General features: G+C 34.0%; 1 non-coding gene across 1 annotated transcript; it reads left to right on the top strand.

The window, feature by feature from the left end:
* Positions 1–3,068: 3,068 nt before the first annotated feature.
* Positions 3,069–3,175, top strand: LOC128040834 (small nucleolar RNA R71). Its single transcript, XR_008195640.1, has one exon. It is a non-coding gene; the product is annotated as a small nucleolar RNA R71 (small nucleolar RNA).
* Positions 3,176–13,796: the final 10,621 nt, after the last annotated feature.

Consider the following 13,796-nt stretch of genomic DNA (forward strand, 5'->3'; position numbering starts at 1 on the left):
GTCTGACTTTCATAGTAGATAGGATGAAAAAAATTGTTCCTTCGTTGGCCCATTACAGCTCCTATCCTGAAGTCACTTGAGTCACACAGCAGTTCAAATTGAAAATCTCAGTCCGGTGTGACGAAGATGGGTGCTGAAACTAACCGACTCTTCAAATCATTGAAAGCTCTTAAGCAATCTTCATCAAAGTTGAACATCATGTCCTTTTCCGATAAATTGCATAAGGGTTTAGTAATTTTGGAGAAGTCCTTGATAAATCTTTGATAGAAATTCGCATGGCCCAAAAAGCTCCTAACACCCTTTACATATGTTAGAGGTGGGAGTTTCTCAATAACATCTACCTTTGCTTTATCTACCTCGATTCCATGTCTCGTTATCCGATGCCCTAGAACAATACCTTCTAGTACCATGAAGTGGCACTTTTCCCAGTTGAGTACAAGATTTGTTTCTTCTCATCGCCTTAGTACATTGGCTAGATTGGCTAGGCAATCATCATATGTATCTCTGAAAACTGAAAAATCATCCATAAACACTTCCTAATACTTCTCAACCAAGTCAGTAAAAAAAGACATCATATTTCTTTGAAATGTAGCAGGTGAATTACGAAAACAAAATGCCATGCGTCTAAATGCAAATGTACCATATGCGCATGTGAACGTTGTTTTGTGTTGATCCTCCGGTGCTACTGTAATCTGATTATACCCCGAGTATCCATCGAGAAAACAGTAATAGTCTCATCCCACAAATATAACCGCTATCTGGTCCAAGAACGACAAAGGAAAGTGATATTTCCTAATCGCCTTGTTCAGCTTCCGGTAATCGAAGCAAATTCTCCATCTCGTAACCGTTCTAGTCGATATTAATTCGTTATTCTCATTCTCAACGACCATTATACCTCCTTTCTTTGGCATACATTGGATCGAACTTACCTACGAACTGTCTGAGATGGGGTAAATTATACTCGTATCTAACCATTTAATGATATCTTTCTTTACCACGTCCTTCATGATAGGGTTCAGTCTTTATTGTCCATCAATCGACCCTTTCTGCCCAGCTTTCAGGATAATCTTGTGCATGCATACAGATGAACTAATGCCACAAATATCAACTATGGTCCATCCGATAGCCTTCTTGAATTGTTTCAACGCTAGGATGAGTTTCTCTTATTACTCTTCAGTCAATTTTGCTGAAAAAATCACAGTCAAAGTAGAAGCGTTACCTAAATAAACATATTTTAAATGTGAGGGAAGTACCTTCAGTTTTAATTTAGGTGGCTCCCCAATTGATGCTTTTGGTTGGGCATAATCCCTATTCTCAAACTCCAAAGATTCAAAGCGGGATTACAGATTAAATCCCCTTTGATTAGCTTCTAACAAAGCTAAGTATTCCTCTCCCTCCTCATTACTTGGAGGGTCTGATGTTAAAATTTGCTCCAACGGGTCCTCAACATAGTTGAGTTCCTTTTTCATGACTTAAAAACATTAAATGTTACCTGATCGTCATGAACATGCATAGTAAGCTCGTCCTTCTACATATCGATAAGGGTTTTTCCAATTGCTAGGAAAGACCTTCCTAGGATGATTGGCACCTTTTTGTCTACTTCAAAGTTTAGAATAACAAAGTGAGCAGGAAAAATAAATTTATCTACACGTACTAATACATCCTTGATTATTCCTTCTGGATGTGCTAAAGATCGATCTGCTAATTTAAGTGTAACCGTAGTAGGTCTAACTTCACCTATCCCCAACTTTTTGAATATGGACATGGGCATCAAGTTGATGCTCACACCCAAATCACATAGTGCCTTACCACAATACGTTGCTCTATTGTTGCAAGGTATGGTAAAACATCTAGGATCTTTCAACTTTGGGGGTAGTTTGTCTTGAAGATATGCACTGCATTCCTTCGTCAGGGTTACCATCTTAAATTCTCTAAGTATTTGTTTCTTAGACAGGATATCCTTCATGAATTTGACGTAATTTGGCCTTTGTTCAAGTGCTTCTACCAAAAAAATGTTGATATGAAGTTGCTTGAGTAGGTCTAGGAGCTTCTTGAACTAGGCTTCCTGCTTCTACTTCTGAAGTATTTGGGGTAGGGTGGTGGAAGATTTTTTTACTAGAACTGGTTGATTCGTCTTCTGTGGCAATTCTGCATCTAACGAAGATGTTAGTTTATCAAAATTAACAGATTCTGGTTCTAGTGAAACTAGAATTTCAACACTTGGTGGAACTTCCACTGAGTCTTGAGCATCAATTGGCTCTTCTTCAACTTCGACAATGTTGGGCTCTAATGTATTTCCACTCCTCAATGTCAATGCTTTACAATCCTCCTTCCTTGGATTTCATGGGTTTTTCGTATCACTAGGTAGAGCACCTTGTGGTCGATTCCTAAGTTTAGTAGCAAGTTGACCCACTTGATTCTCCAAATTCCTTAAAGTGGTGTCATTTTTTGCCATATATGCCTTTAATAGGTTCTCTAAAATATTAGAAGGTTTAGCTTGAGTTGGTTTCTGAACTTGTAGGGTAAAAATAGGTGGCTGGGTCAGTCTAGGTTGGGCGTAAGTGTTACTGGTTCCAACCCCTTGGTTACTCTAAGAAAGGATAGGGTGTTTTTGCCAAGATGGGTTATAAAAATTAGATTTTAGTCCTTTCCTTCCTCGGTTCTGGTTCTGATTACCCATGTACACGAACTCTGGGTTTTACGGACATTCTTCGAACAAATTTCCTTCCCTAAAATAAACACAAGCTATATTTTCAAAGTGATTAGGTGGCTGAGCTATAAAAGTATTAAACCCATTAGTGGTAAAATTTTTAAGCATTGAGGAAATCGAAGATACCTGAGATGCGAGTGAAGTGAATGGATCCAATTCATGTATTCCAATCACTCGTCTTCTTGACACTGCTCGTTTAGTTGGCAATTGATAATTGTTGCTGGCAATCCTCTCAATGATTTCATAGGCCTCATTATACGACATAGAAAGGAGAGCACCATTGGAAGAAGCATCCACTACCATCCTCGTGTGAGCATTAAGACCATTATAAAATATCTGAAGTTGGATGCAATGAGGGATTCTTTAATGAGGGCACTTTCATAATAATTTTTTGTACCTTTCCCATGCCTCATACAAAGACTCATCATCCATTTGTTGGAAATCAATGATCTCGTTCCTCAACTTAGCACTCTTGCTCAGCGAGAAATACTTCATGAGGAATCTTTCTGCTAATGCTTGCCATGTGGAAATGGAATTTGGTGGCAATGATTTCAACCAGGCTCAAGCTTTGTCTCTTAGTGAGTATGGGAACAACTTTAATCGTAGTGCATCTTTGGGTACTCCGACTAACTTGAAAGAATCGGTCACCTTTATAAAAAGTCTTAAGTGAAGGTGAGGATCTTCGCTATGCATTCTACTGAATTGGCCCACTGTCTGAAGCATCTGGAACATGATTAGCTTCAGCTCAAATTGTTTTGCCTCGATTTTGGGTCTTCTAATACCCAGATTAAGATCATGAAATACTGGATGACATACTGTCTTAGAGCTCTATCCCTATCATCAGCAATAAGGATAGAATTTTGTGCAAGGTTTGCTCTGTTTCCTTGATTCGAAATTTCAAAGTTCATCTCTTCGGTCCTTCTCTAACTTGATTCTCTTATTCATTGTCGAAATTTTCTTTCAATCTCAGGGTCTATAGGGAGTAAATGGATAATTTGATCAATACTCATAAACACCTGAAATAACCAAAGAAAAAAATAATTAAGTTAAAATTGAACAGAAAATTAAACCAAAATGCAAAATTCACAAATTCACAAATTCACAAATAATGACTTTTGAAAATAGTCCTTGGCAACGGTGCCAAAAACTTGGACAAATGGAAATGTGCAAGTGTACACAATCGCAACAAGTAATAAATTGACAAGTAAATGTCAAGTTATCGTACCCATAGGGACTATGAAATGAATTTATTTATGAATGCAATTAAAACACTTCGGTGAAGAAAAATATTTTGATTTTGAAGAAGTGATTAAAAACTAAAATTTAACTAAGTAAAATAAAATAAAATAGAAATAAAAGTTCCAATGCATGATTTCAAAAGACGATTTTAATCAAGATGACATAATTGTGTTAGATTAATTACATTTCTTAACTTAGAATTACTAAACTCATGTTCATGTTGTTACGGATAAATTCACGGCAACTTGGTAATTTGCTAACTACTGGTCAGACATACTTATTAAATTAACTAATCTCTTGAATATTTTCCAATGTCAATTCAAACAATTAATCAATCAAAGTAACAAGAATTCATAGACATGTTCATAACAAAAAACAATAAAAATAAAGGATAGGGAACTAGAATCAAATCCGATGTTTCTCCGAAGCTTGACTAGTTTGCTCCATTCCTCCTTCTTTGCTTGTTCTTGTTGAACCAAGGCCTCTATGAGCACTTGAATTCTACTTCCAACAGTGGTTTAAGGCTCTTTTCCAAGAGGAGGAATTGACAAGGGAATGGAAAAGAAAATGAAGAACAAATGAAGGGTTTTAAAGAGAGAAAGTGAAAAATAAGTGAAGAAATGAAAGGATGAGAGGTGTGTTTGAAATGAGCAGCCAAGGGGGTATTTATAGGTTGGAGAGGCTGCTTACTAAAAATAGTAAAAATTAGTAGCCATAGACTCCCCCTATAGCCAGCCACACATGTGGCAAGTTTGAAGCTTTCAAACTTGTTAAATTTAACTAGGGGCAAATCTACAGAGGCTTGAATAGTGGAGGGGTTTGAATGCAATTTTAAGGAATCTTCAAGGGTTGTTTTGCAATCCAAATAATAAGCTAAATAAGCTGATTGGGTCAGCATGTGGGACAGTTTTGGGCAGCCCATTGCTCGGTTGGATCGGTCTTCTCGGTTTAGCACAACTGGGCCCCCTTTCATAATGAATTATTAATAATTATTTAACCAAAAATAAATTGGATTAAAATTAAAATTAATTTTATTATGAATTAATATTCATGATTTGGACCGTCTTAGGCTGAAAAATTAATTCGCCTCGATGCTTCAAAAATTACTTCTCGGTTTGCGCTTCTAGTAGTGTCTGCCGAGCTAATTTTTGCCATTTGTTTGAATCTGTTGAAAATTAATTAAAATGAAAAATGTTACTAATTTAAGTACAATTTAATTATTTTATAATTATTATATATTTTTCGACAAGAATTACTATAAAATTGCATGAATTTGAGTTAAAAAGAGCATGAAAAACTGTGTATATTTTCATGTTTCTAGAGGTTCAGCAGGCAGTGTTTAGTATGTCACCTTTTAAGGAATCAGATATTGATGGATTTCATGTAAAATTTTATCAATCTCAATGGGATTTTATGGGTAACAGTGCCTATCATCTTGTCCGACGTGTTATGTAACACCTCAAACCCTGCCTAGAAATTTTAGCCCGAATTTGGCGACCTACATCAACCACCAAAGTGACTCTCCGTTGACTCCCAACCTAACCTCCAACACACTACTTAATTCTTAGCAAAAGTTGCACTAACTTAAAACACAACAGCAGTAACATAAAGCAACATGCGAGCTTCACAAAAAATAAAACATATGAGTTCTCAGTTCAGTTTAAGGCATAGGCTCGCATACTTATTAGATTTCATATGAAATCACATAATATAAGAGTTCGCAAAGCACACAGGATATCATAGGACTACATACAAAGGAATGAGTTCGCTAAATATGAATAGTTTGCGGATATATCATACTTTTGCAAATAGAAAGGCTTTGCAATCATAAGGATCATGCATGCAAGGGTTATTATATTTCAATAGGGTTCGCATATAATCATGGGTTCTCATGCATATATGGGTTTGCATATCTTAAATGGGATCTCTTACATTAATGGGATCCTAGAGTCAGGGTTACACATGTAAATATGGCACACAGCATGCAATAAACCTTAATCATAAATCTAACTTGCATGTAAATAAAACACAGTAGTCCCATGCATGGATAACATTAACTTTATTTAAGAAATAAAAAATACTTTAAATATGTTTCGCACATGAATGTACTGTGAATTTAAACGTAACTAAATAGTTTAAAATTCAAATAATATTGTCATATTCATTAAGTCATAAATATAACACTAAATTCTAAACCTGTAATAATAATCTCGTCATCTTTCACTCAGCTTCGCCAACATCTACACAGGAGTGCTCCTCGCCACATCACTGACCTCACCAATTCTAATCTGCTACCTACTTACCTGAGAATAAGTAAGAAAGAAGTGGGTGAGTTCATAGTGAACTTAGTGAACAACCCAAAAACGTTAGGATATGTTTTAGGAACAAAGTTTTTTTTAAAAACTTTAGTCATGGAAATGTTTCATGTGTTGGGTTCGAGGGTGAGGTTATTACAAGACCCAATTCGCACATTCAGTCAAAAAACATAACTTTCAAAAACAGTTTTGAAAACTCATTAGCCTTTTCTGAAAACATATTTTGGTAGGGCTCACCTTAAAATTGCGAGGCCTATTTTGTTTACCAAAAACCTTTAAAAATTGAGTCTGGGTTCGACCTAAAATTCTAAAGCCAACTCATACTTTTTAGAAAAATCTTTTTTTAACAGGTTCTGTGTTAGCTCGCAAGACCGATTCACACTTACTAGCAGAGTCTGCCTTAGACCACAAGACTGGTTCGTCACTTTGTCTTGTTAGATACAATCTAACTAAACTCATAGAGGAGTACGGAATTTGAGACATATCACACTAGCTCGCATAAAGCTGGGCTCACTGAGGAGCATCATCACTTACGAATAGAGTCTGTCTTACAAGACTAGTTCGTCACTTTGTCTTGTTCAATAAACTCCAACCTACGTCGTAGAGGAGCACTCACTTTGAGACAAATCACATTAGCTGGCATATAGAGCTAAACTCACTGAGGAGCACAATCATTTAAGTTTGCATGGGAGCTTCTCTGATACACAGCCTTTCACTTAAGCTCATCTGGGGAGCTTCGCTGATACACAACTTGTAAACCCATATCTGAAAACATTCTTGAAAACCTTAGCTCGCATGGGAGCTCACACAAAATTGTGCTTTAAAAATCATAATTTCAAACTATATTTGAAAACAGAGATTGGTAGATTTAAAACATGTATTTTCAGAGAACTTACCTTTGAAACTTGTTTCAAAAACATAATTCTTAAAAAAAACATATCAGTATAAACTGAACAACATGGCAACTAACATACTCCAAATAATTCTAGACCACTCTCTGAAAAATAGAGAAACTTAAACAAATTTAGCTTTACCTTTATCCTTACTAGCAGACGGTCCGGTTGGTTCTCAACAAACATATACAGAAATTACTTATGCAGAACAAGACATACAGAATTCATGCAATGCGAACCTAGACAATCACGCCCAACAAGACAGAGGCTTACCCTGACAGCTACGAACTGAACTTAGAACAATGACTTTGATGCTAGAATATTCAGTGAAGAATTCAAAGAATTAAGGGTCATATTTATAGACCTAAAAGTCCTAATAATTTTTGGATACCCTACTTGACTTAGGAAAGTTATTACTTGTACATAAAGTATTCCCATATACATTAAATCTTTATTTCCTAATTTGAGTCTGACTATATCTTTGACTAGGGAACCCAGTTCGCAACTCAACTGGTGAAACCCAGCTCGCCAATACATTAGCGAACCTACCTCGCAGAGAAACTGGTGAATCCTTTACCACATCTTCAAGCATAACTACTCCTTGTGTACCCCCTTGTTGATACTCTTTTGGAAAATCGCTCAGCTCACCTAAACCTTGGTGAACACCTAGTTTGTTGAAACACAGGCGAACCCTTCACTTACAAGGCCAAAACTTCCAAGCCCATCTGTGGGGTGTTACATCTTATGGAAGGGGCATGCTAGATTCTAAAATAAACAAGACACTTCTAGTTTTAAGTCTGAAGACCACGGGTGCAAAGTCCATTAACATATTTTGTCCTATTATTCTTTGTACTGTACTTTACAATATCATCAATAAGACTTTGGTGAATTGTCTTTGTCCTCTTATAATAAAATTAATACAAAAAAACAAGTTAATTTTATAGGAGGTTGTAATATCTCAAACAATATTATCATTGCCCAAAAGGCAATGCACACAATGAAGACAACAAAGAGTAAAAAGTATAAGATGGATATCAAAGTTGATTTGGAGCAGGCATATGATAGAGTTTAATGAGACTTTTTGGAAGATACACTTATAGATGCAAGCTTTTGTAATACTATTATCAAGGTGATTATGCATTATGTCAATTTAACGATGCTATAGGTGTAACACCCTTATCCTATTTGTTATCAGATTAGGATTACAGAGTGTTACCAAAAAAAATAGTACATTTAACTTCATAACAGAAACAATTTTACAATTAAATGTTAACGTATAACAAATAAATCAATTCATGGTATAATTACACTTATGGGCCTTAAATCGAGCCTACGGGACCTTCAATATAGTTTGGAAACAATCTAGGGTCAACTTGAAACAAATCAAAAAAATTTAAAAAAACTTGTAAATTTGGAAAACATGGGTCACATGGCTGTGTGGCTAGGCAGTGTGACATAACCCAGACCGTGTGAACATTCGATGTCTGGACAAACGGCTGTGTCCCAACCCATGTGTCCACCCATGTGAGTAGTCAAAATAGGGCCACACGGCCATGTCACAGGTTGTGTGCCAGACCGTGCCACAAACTATTTTCAGACACACGACTGTGTCAAAGATCGTGTGAAACTTGCACCTAAAATAATAAATACACACGACCGTGTAGGGTGACATGTGCGACATGCAGTCATGTGACAGTTCGTGTCCCAGGCCGTGTGCTCTATTTTTAGCCCATAAAGCAAGCCAATTCAAGTACCATATCTATCCTATTTCACATGGTTAAAAGAACATTCAAAACACCAATTACATGCCAAATACTCATCCATCCTATGTATAACCAATATGCCATCAAAAAACACCTCAAATCACACACCAACTCAATTCAAGAATAAGGTTACAAATAAAGAATAAGCTTTATCACTAACTAACCAGTCATGCTTAAAACCACCAATCTAAATGACCAAAATATGGCATACTCAACAAGCAACCATTTCAAAACATCAAATATATATACCATTTAGGATCAACTTCATTATAACCAACACAAATACACACATAAACCAAGAACATCACTAGATGTACGAAAATTAACTTAACAATTTACATATCCACAACAAAACACCTATATACATGCCACATCCTAAAATAGAAAACAAAAGCTATCAAGATGGTTAGATAGTGTGCGCTCCAAAATGATCTGTTCAGCCAGTCCACAAAACGTCAACTATAAAAGAGACACAATTGAAACAAATAAGCTTAAGAAGCATTAAGTTCATAGCATATATACCATTTAACTTACCTCAACCAATATAGATAAACAAGAAGATAAGTTCTAATTCCTGATATTCAAATGGAAGATCACATTACATTAGTATATAATCATGTACATTATAATTGATACCTTCCAAAAGTCATAACCAACTCATCATCCAAAATTTCTCAATACAATCATTAACATTTATAAACAAGAACTTTATTGCAAAATTTATCATTTAGTGGTAAAATAATTACCCAACAAAGTTGAACACATAAATGAGTTTTAAGATAATCGATACATAGCCCAATTAACTATATAATAGTTTGACTCGGATACTCGAGAAACTACACCACAACAAAGGCATCAATGATGCATCACAAAGGCACCAAAGTGTAGGAAGAGGCAGGAATGTGCAATCTGAGGCACTAAAGTGCAAACAAAGGCACCGAAGTGCTAATAGAGTCATCAAAGTGCAAACTCATTCAAGCGCGCATTCAAACCTTATTGGCATGCTAATCGTATCCTAGTCGATTATTACGTTCAAACGAGCACTTAACAGACTTATTAACATTATAATCTCAAAGGCACTTCCATAATATCATATCCATACACATTCTACACTTCAATTACATTCATTTCAATAACAACTAACCATATTATACATCATGTCAAATAATCACTTCTCATTTGTATTTAATTGTAAACATTTTTGAATTTCAATTTAATATCATAATTCAATTCAAATACAATTTAGTAAAATCATAATATCAAAAGTTATATAAATGTATAAATATATTTATCTATACTATGAACTTACCTACAATCTGCTTTTGGTTAATTAGTAGGGACTACTCGAAATTTTCCCTTTCAACAATTATTGTCTTTTCGACTCGGTTCTTCATCTATATAGTAATTAAACTCAATTTATTAAATTCACATACATTAGAAACTCAATTAAATATATGAGACCCTTAAGTTTTTATTAAGTACTCAATTAAATACATTAGAAACTCAATTATATATATGAGAAACTCAATTAAATATATAAGACCCTTAAGTTTTTATTAAGTACTCAAATGTAGTAACTTCTTTTATATTTGGCGGTCCCTCATGAGTGTTTGTCACAAAGTTATTGATGGTATCATATGGTCTATTGGTTATGGACGGCTAGAATTTTTTTGGAATTCTCATTGGGTAAAAGATATCAGCCCCTTTTCGAATACATTATATAGGTAAAGTATTGATCTATCGTAATTTGAAATGTCAAATTAGGCTCCCTGTTACACTTAATAAGCTTATTCTCGGGCACTTTGAATGTCTTTTTCGTAGTTTTTTCTTAGTTTTATTTTGTGCTTTAATAAGTGTTTATTTTAGCCTATTTTTGAGACCTGAGTTGGCCAAATGGCACTTTGAGAATCTAACAAGTTGATTGAGTGTTGCAATGAGTCAAACATGGAGCTAAGTGATACCGCTAATTGATACCACTAAGTGTTACAAGTAAGTGATACTGCTGAGTGGTATCGCAAGGTGGTACTGCGAGGTGGTACTTGATAACTTTAAAATATAGAGTTATCTTAAAACCTTTTAACTTACAATTTCATTCAATTCAAGGGTGATTGATGACAAATTATTCTAATTTCTATTATTGTAAAATTTATCTTGGAATAATTCACCTTGATCGATTTATATGTTAAATATATGATTTCTTCATCTTTGAAGGTAGTTGGTGCAATAGGAGGAAAGGAGTTGAAGTTCACATGCTAACACTCAATGCCACATCGACACTGCACCATAGAACCTACAGGATTGGGCTGATATGTTGTCATATTTGAACGCCCCAAAATTGTAACGACCTATTTTTTAGTGGTGTCAAAAACAATAGTTTTGGGGCCACCAAATTTGATGAGTAAGTTTTTAAATATTATATTTAATATTTATGAGTTAATTGTGACTTTGAAAAGGTTTTTGATATAGTGATTTTTGTTTTATAAGTGATTTATTAAGTTCAAGTGGTAAGACCCTAAGGTCAAGTGGTTTTAGAAAATGAGGTATTGGGACCTCATTTCTATTAATCGAGTCGTAAATATTTTTATAAATATTTACTGGGTGTCATTAAGGTGGTATTAAAGTTTCGTTGAAAAATTTTAACGTTTCAATGACTAATTAATTAAAAGGACTAAATTAAAAGATGTAAAATTTGATCACCATTTGATTTGTATGGCTAAATGGTTAATTGAATAAAGGAAAAGAGACTTAAATGGTAATTAAACCATGGTCAAAGTTTCCAAGGTGTTATGATTGAATCCACTTTCTTTTGGATTAATTGTTCTTTTAGTCGTAATTAGTTTAGGATTAAATTGTAAATAAGGTTATTTCGTTAGAATTTAATTTAATTGAAGGACCAATTGTGAAATTAAACCTTCTTTTGATGGTAATTATGCCATATATTTATGTGATGGACAAATATGGACATGACTTTGGTGTTTTATTTATTTATTAACCAATGGTAAAATGGTAATTTGATACTTAATTAAAATAAAATAAAATAACAAAAGGCTAAATTCTTATCATCTTTTTGTTTTCATCTTCAACAAACCGAATGTCTATGGAAGCATGAAGCTAAGTTTCAGCCATGGTGAAATTTCATGCATGTAAGTCCAATTTATCCCCTTTTCTTGTAATTTTTATATTTTTGAGATCGTTACAACTAGGTCTAGCTAGCCCGTACCTTCGATTTTGAAACTGTTAAAGATTTTAAATGTTTCCATTGATGATCCTTATTATTTTAGATGTTAAAAGATGAATTTAGAATGTTGATTGATATTTAAAAGTATTTTATTAAGTGAATTTTGATGAATTTTTTTATTAGGGACCAAATTATTAAAATAGTAAAAGTACAAGGACCTTTTATGAAATTATTGCATGAATGGGTTGTTTTGGATACCGGGAACATTTGGCTAAGCTCAATTTTGGGTAAAAATGGTAATTTGCATGTTTTGGGCTCAAGGACTAAATTTAATAAAAGTAAAACTTTAGGGGCAATTTTGTAAAAATATCAAAAATGACCAAATTGCATGAAATGAATTGTTTTGTTGTCTAAATTAATATATTGTATGAAATTATTAATTTAGATCAAGATCAGGTGGAAAATCGAGGAAAATGGAAAATTACCAAAATGCCTCTAAACTTTGGTATCTCTGCAATTTAGCCAAGTAAGTTTGTACGTTTAAATAGAATTTTAATTTTTTATTTTAAATTCTATTAATTCTATTATGTTATATTGTCGTATTATGCCTCGACAGAAAATCCAATGACGTATCGACAACCCTCAAATAATAAAAAGGTATAGCTTCGGCTTTCGAATATGAAAAGGGATGGTTTTGACCGTCGATTAAAGAAAAGGGATGGTTACGACTATAGTTTAGCACACTTGTGTGAGATCCGGTAAGGGTTCCGTTTGACTTCACTTTGACAAATATGGAAAGGTATGATGTATCAATGATCTAAGTCTGAATATTCATGATTATGAAAGGTATGGTTTAAGTGATACTATGTTTATGTACCATATTTTATCCTGTGATGATATTGCTATGTTATGTGTTTAATCACTAGCTTGTGACTATGGTAAATGCTATGTTTATGTCTTTTTTGTTGTCCAAATGAAATGGTAAGTGTTCAATATGAACCAAGATAGGTGTGTATGAAACTTATTGAATTAGTGATACATGGAAAACATGATATGTGATGAAAGATGATAAATCCAATTGGACCATGTTCAAGTATAATGGTTATCTACGTTAAGTTCACATGAATTATGTTCAAATATGCTAATTGTGTTGTTGATGTGCTTAGGCTTATGCTAAGGTTATTGTTGGATTATATCAGGTTTAGTCTTAATGAAATACATCAATTTAGTAAGTGTTCATTTGGTAATATGCTTTTGTACATGAAAAGGTGGTATAAATAAAAGAATGTAATTTCTTATGAAATGGTTTACCATGTAGTTGATTCCAAAAAAGAGCTACGTTTAAATGCACTAGCTTGTAGTCATGGTTGATATTATGCATATATCTTATGTGTTATGCATATGAAATGGGTGAGAAAAGGTAATGAAATGGTAAATTCATAGTTGAAATGTAATTTGATGAAAAGGAATAATAAGTTGAAAGATGTACTTGTTTGAGAGAAATTTATGTATGTTATGGATGAATATATCTAGTTCGTTAACAAAAATGCTAATTAATGAATTGATTTTGTTAGCTAAGCTAAAGTAAGCAAATGCAATGGAAAGGAAAAAAATGGGAGAGTTCAAAGTCTTATGAAATCCTACTATGCTAGAATTGATAAGTATATGTGGTGTTAATAGACTTATTTCATTGTGAGT

This window comes from Gossypium raimondii, chromosome 4 (genome assembly GCF_025698545.1).
Source record: "Gossypium raimondii isolate GPD5lz chromosome 4, ASM2569854v1, whole genome shotgun sequence".
NCBI lineage: Eukaryota > Viridiplantae > Streptophyta > Magnoliopsida > Malvales > Malvaceae > Gossypium > Gossypium raimondii.